Below are 19,491 nucleotides of genomic sequence, written 5' to 3'. Positions count from 1 at the left end.
GTACTAAAACTAAACTACAGTCCTCCTTTAAGAAGGAAATTACTGTTCAGGGAACAAACCTACTCTTTAGGAAATAGATACAATGGTGACTTTGCACTTAACAGACCCTTCCCCTTTCCAAACTTCAAGAGGGGAAAGACTTTTTTCTCGTAGGACCTGCCACCTGGAATCATCTCCCTAAGGAGGTAAAAACATGGTCTACATTAAGAGTTCAAAAAAATCACTTAGTACCCATTTGAGCAATGAAAAGCTTATAACAATGTAAATGCTGTTATTTATGATGTAAATGCTGTTCTGTATTTTAATGTTTTTCAGATGCAGTATTAAATGTTCTTACCTGCCTAAAACAATGTAAATACTATTATGTACTGATTGCTTTTAGATGGTTGCAATGTAAATATGGTTCTGTATTTAATGTCATTCAAATGCTTACAAAATGTAAATAGTGTTCTGTATTTAATGTCTTTCAGATGCTCATAACAATGTAAATACCATTCTGTGTTTAATGTTGTTCGGATGCTTACAAAATGTAAATATTGTTCTGTATTTAGTGTCTTTCAGATGCTTACAACAATGTAAATACTGTTCTGTATTTAATGTAACAACTATTCCTATTCTTGTAGATGTAAGAACAAGCTTCTTCTTCTATCATGCATTATTGTTTTGTTTATGTTATGTGTGACTTATTTCAGTTTATGTACTTATAGCGTTGTAGTGCTCATGTTATGGCTGAAGAAAGTCTTTGGAAGAGCTCACTTACTCAAATACCAAACACAAAATAAATAAATGGATGATATTTATCTTTTGGTGGTAATCCTGTACATATGCATGTATTTACATGCAATCTGTAATAAACACGCATGTGTGTGTGTGCATGCAAGCACACTTGCTCATACATTGTTATGCTTCAAAAGTAAGAGAAAAAGGAAGGAGAGAACAGGCAGGAGAGAATAAGGAGTCAATGAAGTCTAGTTGGACATAGAGAGATTCAAACCCAGGTCTACTTAAGTGCTTTGTGGTGCACCAGCTCCTTTCATTCTAATGTCTCCTGATAAAAACTGAAGTGGTTGCAGGTTATGATTATGATTTCTGAATTCCTACATATAGATTACAAAAAACAAGTGTCTTAGTAACAGGAATATTTGGTGTAATCAAAAGTCATGTTATGTTTTGTCTCTTAGCACAAAGCAAAAATTCCTGAATAACTCCATGCCTGAACTGTAGGTGGATGTTCTGTTCAAATATGTTAGCTGGTTGGCTGTATAAAGAATTATATTGAAATGTGCTGAGTATTTTGTGTCGCTGGTAAAGATTTGTTGTTTTATTTGCAAGTTCATTTTAGTTATCTTAGAAGTTTGTTGGAATAGACTGTAATGTATACCTCACTCATAGTTAGGACTGTGCTGGGGATATCAGGGGGTAAGCCAGTACAATAGTGATTGTTCTCTGCTTACTGCCGCACACACATCTGTAGTCTTACAGTCAAGTCATTAAAAATAACTATTCAGTAACTATAAGAAGCAAAAATCCACACCAAACAGGAACCCCAGTAACACCAACGAATAAGTATCCAAAAACACTGACTGAGGTATGGCTCCAGTTCAAAGAAAAAGGTAAAAAAGCAATGAAAAATTCTTCAGTAGCAGTACTGGTTTATTACAAAGAGACACAAGCGCTTTCACCAATGCTTCATCAGGTGTACTCAATCAGATAATAACCACACCTTATATAGTAAAATCTATTGACATCACATAGCATGCAGTATAGTATTTAAAAAAGACACACATATAAAAACACTTGTTAAAAACATATATCAATATACATAAAGTGTATAATAAAAAATATAAATACATATGCATGTTCACAAAAATATTGTAAGATACATAAAATAAAAATAATAATAAAAACACCTCATCTCTTCAGACCCCTTTTTAAAAGAACTGATCTGATAGGTAGACTCTCATTTAACCCATGTCCAAAATTGGCCCTTAGCATAACAATCCATCTTGCCTCTATCTCCTCAGTTCTTAATCTAACATCACCCCCTCTGATATTCTCAGATGTTGTGGAAAGAACCTGAAATTTAAAAATGTGATTGTTACCTGTTCTACTGACATGTTTGGCTAGGACAACATCTGAGAATATCAGAGGGGGTGATGTTAGATTAAGAACTGAGGAGATAGAGGCTAGATGGATTGTTATGCTAAGGGCCAATTTTGGACATGGGTTAAATGAGAGTCTACCTATCAGATCAGTTCTTTTAAAAAGGGGTCTGAAGAGATGAGGTGTTTTTATTATTATTTTTATTTTATGTATCTTACAATATTTTTGTGAACATGCATATGTATTTATATTTTATATTATACACTTTATGTATATTGATATATGTTTTTAACAAGTGTTTTTATATGTGTGTCTTTTTAAATACTATACTGCATGCTATGTGATGTCAATAGATTTTACTATATAAGGTGTGGTTATTATCTGATTGAGTACACCTGATGAAGCATTGGTGAAAGCGCTTGTGTCTCTTTGTAATAAACCAGTACTGCTACTGAAGAATTTTTCATTACTTTTTTACCTTTTTCTTTGAACTGGAGCCATACCTCAGTCAGTGTTTTTGGATACTTATTCAGTAACTATGTTTGTAGCAGACATGATTGACAGACCTCGATGCTTTGCCAGAGATGGTCTGCATCTGTCACCCCTGGGCTTCCGGATACTGGCCAAGGCTCTTGCCACCCCTATAGTGCCTTTTTTAGGCCGTTTTTCAATGACCAAATTACCACCATAACAGTCCAGATACAGATTTGATGAGTCCAGGACTGTTTGTAAGCTTCTGAGTGGTGCCAGAAATTCTGCTCTTCAATTTTTCCCTTAGATCTACTAGTTCTCTCCTCTCCTACACTTTTACTAGCTTATTCATCTAGCACTTTACCAAACTTCTTGTAGCAGTTATTATAGTACACAAAAGTGCTACCAGCACTAAACTTTCTACAAGTAAACAGTTCCAGCACTTATTATTAATGCCCACCCCTCCAGGCATGTATAAAAATCAGTTCTCTATGCATTCTCCTATTAACCTGGTAAACTTGGGCATCCTGAGGCAATGTAGCAAATGCCTCATTTACACTGACAACCCTCTCCTCTTACCTCCCAACACTCAGACTTGCGAGAGATGCACTTGTATATCCAAATTGGAAGCCACGCACTCTCGAGCCAAGACTGGAGTAGCTGGTCAAGAGGAGAAGGTCAACATTTGCACCACACCACATGGAACACACAACACTCCAGAAAACACACCAGCACTGCCTTCACATGAAAACACAATCCACACACCTACCTTCGTGGAGGCTTTCAATAAAAATCTACCCAATCAGCAGACACCTCCAAGGCAGAAATGCACTCAACCACCACGACACAACACTAATCACGAGAGACATAACTCTCCTAAACAGCATGCCACTCAACCAAAGCCCCAAAGGCAAAACAGCATGCCCAACACACTAGTCATAGGTGATTCGATAGTGTGGCACACTGATGTCCCACTCACTAGGTTGAATAAGGAGAAAGTAACAGTCACCTGCCTGTCAGATGCCAGGATCCGGCACATAACGCACGCACTCAGGTCCCTCAACAACAGGTACAAATATGACTCTGTCATTGTATATGCGTGTGTGAATGACCTGAGATGTACCTCCCTGGACTACATGAAAAGAGACATGGAGGAGCTCTTGGATTATGTAGCCCAGACGGGTATGACCCTAGCCCTGAGCAGCATCCTACCATCACCCAGAATGATACCACAGTACAAGCAGAGAATGATTGATTTCAACAATTGGCTAAGTTTCTGGTGTCATGCTAAGGGGATCCAGTATCTGTCTGCCTGGGATGACATGATTGACAGATCTCGATGCTTTGCCAGAGATGGTCTGCATCTGTCACCCCTGGGCTTCTGGATACTGGCCAAGGCTCTTGCCATCCCTATAGTGCCTTTTTTAGGCGGTTTTCCAATGACCAAATTACCACCATAACAGCTACAAACAAATGCAATCTGAGGGTCTTGCTGCTCAACACTAGAAGTCTAAATCTCAAAATGCACTCACTCGAAGCACTCCTTAAAGTGGAGAACATCGACATTTGTGCCGTAACAGAGACCTGGTTCAAGGCAGCAGAAACCACCGCTGCACTACCAGGCTATAACTCATTTCACACCTTTCGGCCCCAGAACTTGGACTGAAGCTCCAAAGGTGGTGGTGTTTCCATATTCATAAAGGATGCACACACCTCCAGACTGGTAGCCCAGCATAATGCATCTGAGATACTTCAGGTGTTGCTGACATTGGGTAAGACAGCGATTCAGGTCGTAGCCTCCTATAGGTCCCCAACCATGTCCCAAGACTCGCACTCCACGTTCCTAAAAACCCTGAAGAATATTAGGGTCTAACCTAACACTCTCATACTGGGTGACTTCAACTACCCCTCCATTAACTGGGAAAACTACTCATGTACCATACACTTGCCCAACGTTTCCTGGAATTCATTAATTCAATTGCCCTGGCCCAGCTCATTCTTACCCCCACTAGAGGTAGCAACATCCTTGACCTGGTGATTACTAACATGGGTGAGCATTGCAGTACACCAGTAGTCAACCCCTCCCTGGTTAGATCCGACCACAAACTAATCATCTTGGAAATCCACCCCCCCCCCCACCTGCAAAGGTAACCACCATGAAAAACTTCTCCAAAACTAACTTTGGGCTCCTAAAAACAGAGGTGGCTAACTTCACGGCACCCATGCAAATGGAGATCAGTTGCATGACTGCCAAATCATACACCAATGCACTGTACGAACATGTAGACAAATGCATGAATCTCGCCATACCCAACAGAACCAAGACGCTCTCCTCAATAAAAAGGAAGACAGTCTGGTGGTCCCCTGCCATAAACAAACTCTACAACAGAAGGAGGAAATTGATGCTCAATAAGGTGAAGTTCCAAGACTGGAAAAACTCCCTTATCAGCCTCAACAAAAAGTTGAGATCCCTCATCAAATCCTCTAAAGCTAGCTATGAAAACAGAATTGCAGGAGATAGTAAAGAAAACCACAAGGCCTTCTATAGTTATGTAAAGAATCTCCATGGCAATACCCAGATTTGCTCTGAGCTACTGCACAGTGGTACCTCCCATATTGAGCCAACAGATATTGCCAATATACTGGCTGACAGATTCACTGCCGATTTTACCCCTCTCTCCCCCCTCCTCCAAGGGACCAGTTCCAATACCAGTAGATTTCCAGGCACCCAGTATTACTGCTGCACAGGTTAAAACAGCACTGTCCAAGGCCACGAATACAGCTTCTATGGGACCTGACAATATCCCTGGCAGTGTTCTAAATTAACTACAGAGTGGACTGGCACTTCACCTGTGTGTCCCATTCAATCACAGCCTCACCTCAGGCTTTGTCCCTACCAAATGGTGGACTGCTACAGTCATCCCTCTCCACAAAGGAGGGGCAGCTACAGACCCTGGGAACTATTGCCCCTTTAGCCTGACGAGTCTGATATGCAAAGCTATGGGATGCATCATCATGGACCTAATAAACAAGGATATAGGGAATCTCCAAACTTTGGATCCCACACAGTTTGGTTTTGTGAAGGGTAGATCATGCCTGCTCAACTTGGTCAACTTCTTTGAGTCAGTCACCAGAGCGGTGGATAAAGTCATAAGTGGTTCATACAGCCTACCTTGATCTGGCCAAGGCCTTTGATACGATTCCCCACTCATGAATCATAGAAAAACTCACTAGGCTAAGCATCAACCGCTATATCACTAGGTGGGTTGCAAACTGACTAGAACCCACAGTGTGAAAGTAGCTGACTCCAAGTCAGACTGCTGACCAGGCATGAGTCGAGTCCCACATGGTTTGGTCCTGGGTCCTCTCCTTTTCTATGATGTCCAGGCCAACACTAAGGGACTCTGGCTAACAAAGTTCGTAGACAGTTGCAAGTTGGGAGCTATTATTAACTCCCAGAGTGATGTTGACATCCTACAGAAAGGCCTCACTGAGACCAACGACTGGTGTTAGAACCATGGCCTTAAGCCGAATGCCAAAAAATTTGTCTTCATCCCCTTTGGGAAAAACCTGGATGTTCATCGTGTTTCACTGTTGCAGTCATTACACTTGGGTTATCCTGCTGGCAGGCTACCCACAGTCGGCCTGAATTCCAAAGTCTAGGTCCGGTGTCGGTTGCTGTCACCTCTTCCCTGACGTCAGTGCGCCAGGGGTATAAAAGATGCAGCCAACGCCATTTTCTTCAGTCTTTCTTGCCGCACGGTGCCCGAAGCAAAAGCAGTTCGCAAGTGCTGGTCGGCCGACTCCTGAGATTTTCATGTTCGAATTTCAGATCCGAAGTCTTCAAAGCTAAGTACCCCGTTGGGGAAACTTTTTTCTTGCTCCAGACCGATGTCAGAAAAAGTTAATAATTGTATTTCTTGTGGGAAGCAAATACCTCATAAGGACTTCCATTCTTATTGTATTCCTTGCCTAGGCCCTGATCACGACGTTGCTAGTTAAATGTCGGTACGATTTTGCTTTTCACTACTTTGGCCGAAGATTTAATTACACAATGTCGTCAGATAGCCATCCGACTACCGCAGTTCACAAGAAACGCAAGGAAAAGGACAGGCATCCAAGGTCCAAAACTGACGACGAGGCTTCTTCTAAGCCAGTCGCCGGTTCGCTGGTTCTCAGTGAGGTGCTTTTGCAGCCCCTGACGCCCGCTACCTCAGAGCCGCAGGCCACTTCCGACTCCCACGTGGAGCCAACTAGGCCGCAGGAAACTCAAGGTATTGGACACTCTGAAAATATTCCCTCAGATGGGTCCGGAGCCACTGAGCAGGCATCTGCTTCTGAGGGCGTTTTCAGGCGTACACAATTATATGTAAAACCGACTTCAGCTTCAAAGGCAAAGACTAAAACACCACTAAAGACAAAGAAACAAGTGCAGCAATCCCATGGACAGACCTCCATGCCTAAAAAACAGATGCTCAAAATGGCCGAAGACCTTATTACTTTGATCAGGGGTTCCCATCCCCCTCCTGATAAAAGGCCTAGGCAGGAGACAGAATATGAATCTTCAGATCAGGTTTCCATTTCCTCTGCCTCCTCTTCTGAACAGGAATACTCTCTTCCTCCCTATGAGGATTCTGATGCTGAAGAAATCTATCCCTTCAGCCTCTCCTCCTGAGGATTATTCTTTTGAGGAAACTCTGCATACCATGAGGGCGCACTTTCACTGGGAGAGCCAAGATTACTCAGAATCTAAGAAAAGGCTCAGAGACTTTCTTTTACTACCCCAGCACAGGCCTCTTGCTATTCCCCCTGTTTTAGACATTGTAGAGGATGTCTTTTCAGAGTCCGGCCTGTCTCCTGACTCTTTACCTCCTGCACCTGTTAAACCAGACAGATACTACAGGGTTCCAGATTCACATAAATTTCTTTATAAAAACCCTGCCACTGACCCATAAACTATATCTCAGGGTCCCAAAGGGGTCAAGGCTTCCACTGTGAAAAATCCTACCCCCTCTGATAGGGATTCAAGGGCTCTGGACAGATGGGGGAAAAAGGTTTTACACTTCTGCTACCTTGGCTGTAAGGGCTTTAAATTGTCAGTTTCATATGCTTAAATATCAGCAATACTTAATGTCACTGCTAAAACAGAAAATGTTGACAAAATTCTGAATGTGCAGAAAACAAGGAAATGCAGGATTTATTGCATGCAGCTGAACAAGTTGGAAAGCATACTTTGCAATGTGGTTTTGATTCTCTGGAGGCCTCTTGCAGGGCCGCTGTTACGGGTTCTGTCATTAGGAGGCATGCTTGGTTAAAGGAACAGAATCTGCCTGATCATGTTAAAACAAAATTATTGGATGCTCTATTACAGCATGATACTTTGGTGTTAAAGCAGAAGAGGTGTTGAAGAAAATGGAGGACAAATCGAAATCTATGCAGCCAGTTAAGGATTTCTTACAGGTACAGCCACCCAGATTTAGCAGGAACTGGCCTACAAAGAATTGGTCCTTTCCAGTGTCAGACAGGCCACAAAGAGGCAGATACAGATGCCCCAGAGGCAGATCCCAGCCCCAAGGCTCATACAGGCCTAAACAATGGGGTGCTTCTACCTCCAAAAGCAGAGAAGACAAATCACAGCCATACAGGAAACAGTCCCAATGACTTCCCTCTGCCAGCACCAAGCACTTATATTTTGGCAGCCCCCTTAGGGGGAAAACTAGCACTTTTTCACAAAATTGGCACATGATCACACAGGACAAATGGGTCCTGAATATAGTGTCTCAGGGCTACAGGTTCCACTTTCACACCCTGCCAAGAGCAAAAGGTATGCCAGACCTGCCACACAATCAATGGGCAGAGGCACAAAAACAAGTTTCATCCCTCATGGACATGAGGGCCATTCAGCGAGTACCACAGCAAGAGCAGGGACAAGGATTTTACTCAAGACTTTTCTTGGTACCCAGAAAGGACAAAGCCTGGAGACCAATACTGGACCTGTCTTTTCTAAACACATTTCTGGACGTTCCAAAATTCAAAATGTTGACTCTGCAGCAGCTTCTGCCCATGCTGGGCAAGAAGGCTTGGCTTGTAACTTTGGACCTAAAAGAGGCATACCTGCATGTCCCAATCAGACAATCTTGCAGAAGATACCTCAGATTCATAGCTGGCTGAATGCACTACCAATTCTCTGCACTGCCCTTTGGCTTATCTACTGCGCCCAGGGTCTTCACAAAATGTCTGGCACCAGTAATTGCTTTTTGCAGACAAAGAGGAATTCAACTATATCCTTACTTGGACGACTGCCTTATTCAAGCAGAGAACCAGGACAATTCTACTAAGGCATCTGGCGTTTGTAAAAAGATTACCAATTTGCCTAGGGTACACAGTAAACGAAAATAAATCAAAACTAGTACCCTCTCAAGAGATAATATTCCTGGGTGCAAGCTTAAATACAACTGCCCAGATGGCTTATCTCACGCCAGACAAACAAAGGCAACTGACTTCGTACTTCAAAATGTTGGCAACAAAGACCCAGTTATCTGCAAGAAAAATTCTGCAGGCTTTGGGCTTCATGACATCCTGCATTCTGCTAATTCCATATGCAAGACTGCATATGAGGAAACTACAAAAGTGTTTGGACTCAACATTGCCACAGCCTGGAAACATTAATTACCCTCATTCCCTGCCTGCAACAGGAGTTTCGATGGTGGGCACAGGCCTGTCACCACAACAAGGGACAGCCATTCACTTTACCCACAGCCAGGCAAACACTAACAACAAATGCATCAGATTATGCCTGGGGGTCTCACATGGCAGGAAAATGTATTTAGGGCACATGGCCCGCAAGCCAAATGCATCTTCATATCAATCAAAAAGAGATGCTAGCTGCTCAGAATGCCCTGACAGCCTTCAAGGATCTACTTCATCCAGGACAGCTGCTGATAAAGACGGACAATACTACAGTCATGTGGTACATAAACAAGCAGGGAGGCACACATTCCTACCCCCTCTGCAGACAAGCCATGACTTTGTGGAACACAGCATTGACTTTTCAAGTACACCTGCAAGCATAATTCCTGCCAGAAAAGGCAAATACTCTGGCAGACGAACTAAGCAGGAACCTCATGGATCCCTAAGCAGGAACCTCATGGATCCTCATGAGTGGAAACTGGATCCACAAATCTTCAGCATGATAACAAGGAAATGGGGATGCCCAGACATACATCTGTTTGCCTCCCCTCACAACTGCCAACTACAGAAATTCTGCATAAGGACTTATCACAAGCAAGCATGGAAAGTGGACGCTCTATATTTCAGCTGGAAAAACCTAACAGTATATGCCTTTCCTCCTTTGCCTCTCCTCCCCAAGGTACTCCTCAAGGTCAGACAAGAGAAGCCAAAAATGATACTGATTGCCCCAGACTGGCCCCGCCAGCACTGGTACCCAATCCTAAAGAGCTTTTCTCAAGGCCCAGCCTGGACATTACCTCTAATTCCTCACTTACTGACCCAACAAAACAATCAGATCCTGCACAGCCAGCTCAGAACCCTAAATCTGGCAGCATGGCGGATAATGTAACCATTCAGAGCACACCTCTCTCTAAAGCAGTTATGGATGTTATTTTGGAGGCCAGGAGGCCCAGCAGCAGAAAATCTTATGCAGGAAAGTGGAAGAGATTCTGTGCTTGGAGCCAGACACAAGTATTTGACACGCTTATACCAAATACCCTCAGATTTTACAATACCTAACTGAGGTGCTGGACAAAGGCCTATCCTTTTCATCAATTAAGATCCATGCCTCTGCCATTTCAGCTCATTACAATACGGACCCACCTATTGTTTCACATCCACTGCTAAGGCAGTACCTCAGAGGGGCCAAAAACATAAGACCTCCAAGGACAGCGCCAATACCTGCATGGGACCTCAGTTATGTCTTGGAAAAACTCACACTGCCTCCTTTTGAGCCAGCCAATACAGCTGAGATAAAATTCTTAACATGGAAAACAGCTCTGCTCCTAGCAATAACCTCGGCAAGAAGAGTCTCAGAGTTACAGGCACTAATGGCTGTGGAACCTTTCATAATTTTCCATCCAGACAGAGTTTCTCTGAGAACAAACCCAGCATTTTTGCCTAAGGTAGTGTCCACTGTGGCCCTTAACCAAACCATTCATTTGCCTATCTTTTATCCAAACCCACAGAATAAGGGGGAGAGACTTCTGCATTCTTTGGACATACACAGACAGCTGCGCTTCTACTTGGACAGAACTAAAGCTTTCAGAAAGCCTGAACAACTCTTAGTGGCATATGCTGCAGGATCACAAGGAAAGGCTATCTCAAAGCAGACTATTTCAAAATGGATAGGCCACTGCATTCGTTTCTGTTAGGCACTGATTTGCCATGTTGTGAATAAGGGCATTAGGCCACATTCAATCAGAGCAGCAGCCACTTCAGCAGCCTTCCTCAGAGGAGTCCCAACCAAAGACGTTTTAGAGGCTGCAACTTGGGCTTCAGTGCACACTTTTACAAAGCACTACCACTTACCTCTTTACTCTAAATCCAGAGCAGGCTTTGCCACTGCAGTTATGCAGGGCCTCATAGCCACTCCTAATTCTATTTAGGCCTAGCCACCCAACCTCAGCTTTGGGATTCAACCCAAGTGTAATGACTGCAACAGTGAAACACGAAGAACATGGTACAGTTGTGTACCTACCATAAATGTAGATGTTCAAGTGTATTCACTGTTGCAGTCCAGGTTACCCACCCACCATCCCCCTTTTCTTTGCTGGGACATATCTATACTTCTCTATCCTATACCACCTATGTAGTGTATTTGCTTGTAGATGAAGGTAATGTTTATTTTAGTGCATGCTTTTTTATTGGCATAATTTTTAGCCTACCCTTTTGGGGGCACCTGACATCTGGGGCAAGAAAAACTGAAGAAAATGGCATCGGATGCATCTTTTATACCCCTGGCGCACTGACGTCAGGGAAGAGGCGACAGCAACCGATGCCGGACCTTCAGGCCGACTGCGGGTAGCCTGCCAGCAGGATAACCCAAGTGTAATGACTGCATCAGTGAATACACTCGAACATCTACATTTATGGTAGGTACACAACTGTACATTCCTATGAATTACCACATCGATGGTAGTCCACTGAACACAGAAAGCATTATAAGAGATCTGGGAACACAGGTTGACAGCAACCTCTCTTTTGACTACCACGTTGCCACTGTGGTCAGAAAGCCTTTCTATGTGGCACATCTCATTACTAAGGGTTTTGCATCCAGGAAGAAAGAGGTCATTGTCTCCCTCTACTCTTCCCTCATTAGGCCAGTCATTGAGTACAATGCCCCATTTGGCATGTACCTCACTATACACCTACAACAACTGGAGAGGCCGTAGAAGTACCTCACAAAGAGGATCCTAGGCCTTATAACATTTGTCCTATTTGAACAGACTAAAAAAACTCCAACTATTCTCTGTCTCATATCACCTACTTAGAGGTGATCTCTGCTTGACTTACAAAGCCATGTCTGACCCAGCTCTGTTAGAAATGTTACATCTAAAGAAATCCCAATCCCTCCGCACTACACGCTCCAGAGACCTCAGCTTCATTACCACAATCAACAGAATATGCTGGAGGAACAGGTTCATAACCCAGAGACTGACCATGGTATGGAATAGACTTCACATACATGTCAAACATAGCACCTCACTGGCCCTCTTCAAGGGAAATCTTGATGAGTGTAGGGAAATAGAAAATTCACCCCAGGATTGCTGCAGTGGCTTTACACGATAGAGGCAGTGGGAACTAAGGTTGGGTGGCATAAAGCCAGGTTAATCCTATGGGCTAGGCTTGTAAAGGCCCCCAAGCTCATTAGCCTAGTACACACCTATGAACCTATGAACAGTAAGTTCATTATAAAATTTAATTCTAGGTAACCTGCCTTGTTCACTTATTTGCTACTCTTGTTTTAAACTTGATGTTTCATTTCTAAACCTCTGATGAGTGATTGTTTTCACTTAATCAGGATGCAAAAACTTTCAGTATTGCATGTTCTCAGAGGAAGAAATTCTAGTAGGCCTTATTCCATTTTTTTTTTGCTTGTTGTTTCCTTTAGACTGGCACTTTTGTATGTCGTCTACAAGCCATGTGGTTCTGTCTTCCTCTTCCTATGTGTTCTCTGCTTGTTCTGTTGTATGATAGCACTGCCAGCTGGTGAGGCACAATTATTTGCACTGTGATAGGTGTTCCTGTCATGCAGCATCATTGATGAGAGGCCCTGCATGGTTTGTGCCCTCTCCTAACAGAGACTGACCTCACAGTAATGGCAACATAGGCAACCCTCTGATGGGATGTATCATGCAAACAGTAATAGTAGTCTGTGCTACAGCTCCATCGTGGACCATTTTGCACCTCGGCATCCCCCCTTGTCTATGGAGCCATATCTGCTGGTGTGTCAGCCTCACCCCCTTACCTGTGGAACCCAATCTGCTGGTGTGTGCTAAACCTTCGTACCCCAGCATCAGCCCTGTGCCTATGGAACCAGATCTACTGGTGTGTGCTAAACCTTCTTACCTCAGTGTCACCCCCATACCTATGGAACCAGATCTGCTGGTGTGTGCTAAATCTTCATACCCCAGTGTCACCTATGTACCTGTTTAACCAGATTTGCTACTGTGTCCTGAATCTTCATATCTTGGCATCACCCCTGTGCTTATGAAACCAGTTCTACTACCAGCACGCCCTTTGCAAACCTGAGTCTGATCCTAGACCTATATAAGTGGCATTGCTAACAGCATTCCACTGTAGCTGTGACACAGAGTTAGGGCATGTGTTTGTAGTCAGTGGTGACGTGGCCTAACAACCATCCATTGGCAGTGCACTGCTGACTGGCAATAGAATGCTCAACTGACTGAGTGTGGTTAGAGGATTGACCTTGAGCAGGAGAAACTTAGTGGGTTGCCTTCACATAGGGGCTTAATTGGTGTTATGCAGGAATGTACATTTTTCCTCATTATGTATATGACCAGATTAGGGCATATCAGAAAAAAAATGTAACAGATAAAGTCTGATGGCTCAGAGCACCCCTTTCCAACCCTCACCACAGTCAAGGAGGGTAATACTTTTGGTAATTGGTGGGTGCATGATGGGCAGTAGGCAGGGTCTGAGGGCTACAGCTGAGCGATAGGTCAGTGACCATGTGGAAACTGGGATGAAAAAACACCTTTCCGTAGTGGTGGTAGGCAAACATGGCAGAATCATGATTCCCACTGATGTTACTTATTAGTTGGATGTCTTGAGTTTCTTTCAGAGATCTGAAGTAGAAGTCAGTGTTACTGACAAGCTTATAATTCTCGGACCTGCTTCATGAACTGGTGTATGTAGCAGAGTGTAGCATTTTGCTTCAATTACATTGAATAAGGATTTTTTAAAAAGTAAGTAGTCATTCCAGGAAAACTTTATGAAAGGAACACAGTTGATGTTTGGTTTTGTTCTTCCCATCCTACCTCATTAAATTATTCCCTGAAAATGTACAAAGCAGCAGGAGGTCATCTGTGTCACTGCTGTTCAACTTCCTGCTTTGAATCACCAGTTGTGATGCCTCCAGAGTGCACAGCTGAGAGTGCTGGGAATCCTAGAGAACAAGTGCTGGTGCAGAGGGTATATCTGGCAGCTGCTAGATGTCACATGTTAAACCGATGCCAAACTGCTCATTTCACAGTAAATTAACTTAGTTTCCCTGATAAGCAGCTTTTTGTCACAAAATGTGGATTGTCATTATTAGGGAAACCCATGAAATGTGAGTGGAAGATATAATTCTTAAGTTGCGGTCCATAGTAATAAAACTATTAGACAAAAGAAATACAGAAAATTGTGTGATTTGTTAAAAAGTTGTGCAGATAAGTTTTGCCAGAGGTGTTTGTAATTTCTTACAAAGCTATGTGACAAAAAGGATTTAGGATTTCTGTCAAAGCTGTGCCACTTAATAGGAATATTAAAATATGCGTAGATTGCTGATTGAAAATTACTTTTGCATCCCCATTTACGTTTTATACTGCATTACCACCCCCAGCTGTCCTTTGTAATGTTTGCTGTCACTGAGCTTCTCACACTCATCATAGCTCTATTTTTTTTTCTTTCGTTCTGGGAGGGTGGATAGTAATCATGGGCTCTAGGAGAATCGATCTTGCAGCAGTTCCAGACATCTCCTTTTTAAGACAGTGCTAGAAAGCACTAGCTCCTTTTTTCAAGTTTTTTTTTTGCCTCCCTGTTGTGTGATGTCAGGCTGCACTGCCCCCTTTTGCTGTGCAACCACTGTGCCCTTATAAGGAGAACAGAGCTGGAAGCATTAGGAGAGTGAGAGGATGAGGGGGAGGGGGAGTGCAGGGAGGTAGATGACAGCTTGCAGCCCTTGCTCTTCAAGTTCCACAACTGTTGAAAAGTATAAATAAAACGGCTGCATTTCACCGAAGGCGTTATTAGCAAGATGCATGTGCCTGATGGCATTGTTTACAGGGGAGGTACCTCTGTCCTTGTATTTCAGAAGTCCCACATCACATTGTATTCCTGAATCTAAATTAAGCCTCTGCTGTTTTCAGTGACCCTGAGTCCACCTGTCTTTACACAGAAACTTGGCATCCATATCTTCATGCCAGCCTCACTGGCCCTCTCAGGTTTATTCAAAACTTTCCATAGTGTATTCTTCTGCAGGGTCTGAAATTTCCAAAGGGCTGCATGCACCCCCCCACCCCCTGACACTCTGAATACAGTATTACAGAAGGAAGTGACCGGGCTGATACATAAACAGGGACATCATTTTTAACGGTATCATCTGTTAACCAAATGCACTGCCAAGTGCTTTAGAGAGTTTGCCCAACATTGCTGCCCACCTTTTTCTTTGACTGGTTTGTAGACTTGCTTTTTCAGTGTAATTTGACTTCTTCCCCTTTCTTGTGTGCTTTTAGGTGGTGAGGAATAAAGCAGAAGTTATCAGAGGTCATTGTTACTACTAGAGAGGTCATCAACGCTAGTGTCAAAAGGCTTTAAAGTGATGTGCTTACTGACCATGGCAATCATTACACTGTAACCATTAAGGACTGGCTGTACAGTGAACTGATTATTGGCCTCTGAGGTAAGCTACAACCTGAATAGAAACAGATTTTGCTCAGTGCTTAAAGTAAAAGTGAGAATCTTCCATTTCTTTTATCTCAAAAAACATACTTTAGTTTGGGAAGCTTTAATTTCTAGTAATCTAAGCTTCTAGCATAACGGTGCATACTAAATGAATTTATAATGTGCTGCAGTTTCAGGTAGTGGTCCTAGAGTCACAATCCCCTCTGCTAAAAACACACCGTCAATGGACAAATGACTTTGGGCTATCACTTCATATGCCTCCATGAGCAGAAATCTTCCAGTTTCTGCCATCAAGCTAGTTCTACATTATGCAATGATCAGATTAAAAAAATGCATATCTGTTTGTGAAGAAAGTGTTTAATACACATTGGCGCAGACAATATATTTGTGAGTGAACATGGTTCGATTCTGAACTGGGGTATCTTCTTTGTGGAGTCCAGCTGTCCTCCTTGTGTGTTCACTGGGTATTTCAGTTTCCTCCCACATTCCAAAGACATGCAGTATGTCAAGTGGACACTCTAAGTTGGTCATAGTTGCGAGTGTGCCTGTGTGTGCACACACGTGTGCACATGTGTGATATGGAAAGAAAGGCCACGACAAAGCAAGCCATCCAGTGGTGTGAACATTAGCTCTTAATTGCCACTGTTGAACTCACACCCCAACCCCATGTTCAAATACGGAAAATAGAGGTTGTGGATGGATGTTTGCATATATTATGAGTGATGAATTTGAAACTGAAGTCATGATTGTATTTACCGAAGAAGATGTCTTGCAGATGGGGAAGAGTTTGGGTTTGTTATGGTGTGCTCCTTAATTTAGGGAGCAGAAGGTGACTTGGTAAGTTTTTGGCACAAGATAGTTTAGCATCTTGTAAGAGTCGACTTTCATGTTGTTTTCTGTAGCAGATTGTGACCCTAGGTTTTGGAGAAACATCAGAAGTTACCCAGTAATCCCAGGGCTAGAGGTGGTGTTACAGTAGTAGTGAGTGTGATACGCTGGTGTGCTGCGCATTGTTACAATAGTAGTGAGTGTGATACGCTGGTGTGCTGCGCGTTGTTACAGTAGTAGTGAGTGTGATACGCTGGTGTGCTGCACGTTGTTACAGTAGTAGTGAGTGTGATACGCTGGTGTGCTGTGCGTTTACAGTAGTAGTGAGTGTGATACGCTGGTGTGCTGCTCGTTGTTACAGTAGTAGTGAGTGTGATACGCTGGTGTGCTGCAGCTTTGTTTATGCCTTTTACCACAAGCTTGTGAGTTCACTAAAACCACAAGCACTGGCAGCACTATGCGATGATTGCTGTCAGGTGTTTACCTTCTGTTTTGACATTGGCGATCACAGATGAATAAATTATACCATCTTCAGGAAATGCCCAGCTAGAGGCATCCAAGTTTAAAAGGAAATTTAAAAACCTGCAGTTAAGGAGGCAGTGCAGAGGATTATGGCTGTGCGTAGCTCCTGTGGTACATGGTTGGACTTCCTCAGTCCTCATTTGCCTACTTTGTAACCCTAACCAAACTGTGCTTTGGGGGAAGTGAAAAGTAGGGTAAGACTCCTCAGTGATCCCTTGGATGGCAAGCCTAGTAACCACCTATGAGCCACATAATGGGCAGTATGGTGTTGTATTGCACTTGTATTTCTGTTTGTGTTGTATAAGGGCATTTAATAGCTGTGGGAGAGTGGGATGACTGGGAACTCCGTTCCTGGAAGTTAACCAAAACTGAAAAATTCAGTGTTCAGATGTCATATTAGAGACCTCCAAAGCAAACACCCAAACAACCTGCACCTCCCATTGCAAACCAGACAACACATAAAACACAAAATCAGTGTGCCGCACAGTGACAGCCCTTAAGGCGAAATAACATACCTAACACACTAGTAATAGGTAACTCTATAGTCAGGCACACTTGACGTCCCACTCACTAGGCTGGACAAGCAGAAGGTGGAGCCAGAGTCCTCCACATAACACAAGCACTCAGGTCACTCCAGAACAAGTACAACTATGACTCTGTCATCATTCATGTTGGTGTGAATGACCTGAGACATACCTCCCTGGACTACATGAAAAGAGACATGGAAGAGCTCTCTGATCATGTAGCCCAGGCTGATATGACCCTAACCCTGAGTAGCATCCTGCCCTCACCAAGAATGATACCTCAGTATAAAGAAAGAATGATCAGTGTCAACAATTGGCTAAGCTTTTGGTGTCATTCAAAGGGGATCCATTGTCTGTCAGCCTGGGACCACATGCTCAACAAGCCGCATTCCTTCGCAAGAGACTGCTTGCACCTGTCAACCCTAGGCTTTCGAATACTGGCCAAAGCTCTTGCTGCCCCCATAGTGCCTTTTTAGGCAGGGCTCAAAAGTCAAACCCACCTCCGTAAACAGCACAATTAACACAAAACTGAGGGTTATGCTACTCCGCCAGGAGTTTAAATCTCAAAATGCATGCGCTCGAAGCACTTCTCAGCATAGAGAACGTCGACATCTGTGCAGTAACTGAAACCCGGTTCAAGGCTCCAGAGAGCACCCCCAGCATTACCGGGCTACATCTCATACCACACGTTTCGGCCACAGAACACGGACCGAAACACAAAAGGAGGGGGTGTATCCATATTCATCAAGGATACCTACACCTCCAAGTTAGTGGAGCAGCATGATACCTCTGAGATCATCCATGTGCATGCAACTAACATCGGGCAAATCTTCATGCAAATTGTGGCCTGCTACAGATCACCCTCCATGACCCAGGACCACCACTCCACCTTTCTGGAGACACTGGAAAACATGAAGGTCCTACCGAACACCCTGATATTGGGCGATTTCAATTACCCTACCATTCACTGGGAAAACTATTCTAGTACAAACTCCCAGGCCCAGCACTTCCTGGAATTCATCAACCAACGCCCTGGATCAGCTGGTAAACTCCCCTACCAGAGGTGAAAACATATTGGACCTGGTCATCACCAGTATGGGCGACAAGTGTTCCACACCCGGAGGTCAACCCGTCACTGGTTAGATCAGACCATAAACTAATCACTCTGGATGTCCACACCCCACCACCACCCCCAACTAAGGAAACCACAGTAAAAAACTTTTCTAAAGCAAACTTCACCTTACTTAAGACAGACGAGGTAAGTGTTACAGCCCCCATGCTAAAGGATAACGCTGCCCAAGATGCAGAAACTTTACAAATGCACTCTATGAGCACCTGCAAGGATGCATGGATCATGCCATGCCTAGCAAAACCAAGACTCACTCCTCTAAGAGAAGGAAGCCAGTCTGGTGGACCCCTGCCATAAACGGGCTGTACAATAAAAGGAGGAAACTAGTTCAGAAAGAAAGCAAATCCCAAGAAGGAAAGACATCCCTGATCAGTATCAGTAAGAAACTAAGGTGCCTCATAAAATCATCCAAGGCTAACTTCGAAAGAAAAATAGCCAAGGATTCAAACGATAACCACAAAGCCTTCTTTAGCTATGTTAAGAATCTAAGTGGCAACTCGCAGATGTGCACTGAACTAGTGCAAAATAGCACAAAATATACTGAACCTACTGATATTGCCAACATCCTGGCAGATAGATTCAGTGCAAACGTCACCCCCCTCTCACCCCCAAAAGGGCCCACAACAATACTGGAAAAGTGTAGTGTCCCAGAAATCACAGACAGACAGGTGAAAACAGCCCTTTTCAAAAGCCATAAACACGGCGTCAATGGGGCCAGATGGTGTCCCAAGCTGCGTCTTGCACAAACTACAGAACGAACTAACCCCCCCACCT

Source organism: Protopterus annectens, chromosome 7.part0 (genome assembly GCF_019279795.1).
Source record: "Protopterus annectens isolate FY-2018-M chromosome 7.part0, PAN1.0, whole genome shotgun sequence".
In the NCBI taxonomy this organism is placed as follows: Eukaryota; Metazoa; Chordata; order Ceratodontiformes; family Protopteridae; genus Protopterus; species Protopterus annectens.
Note: the sequence above shows the minus strand (reverse complement) of the source record.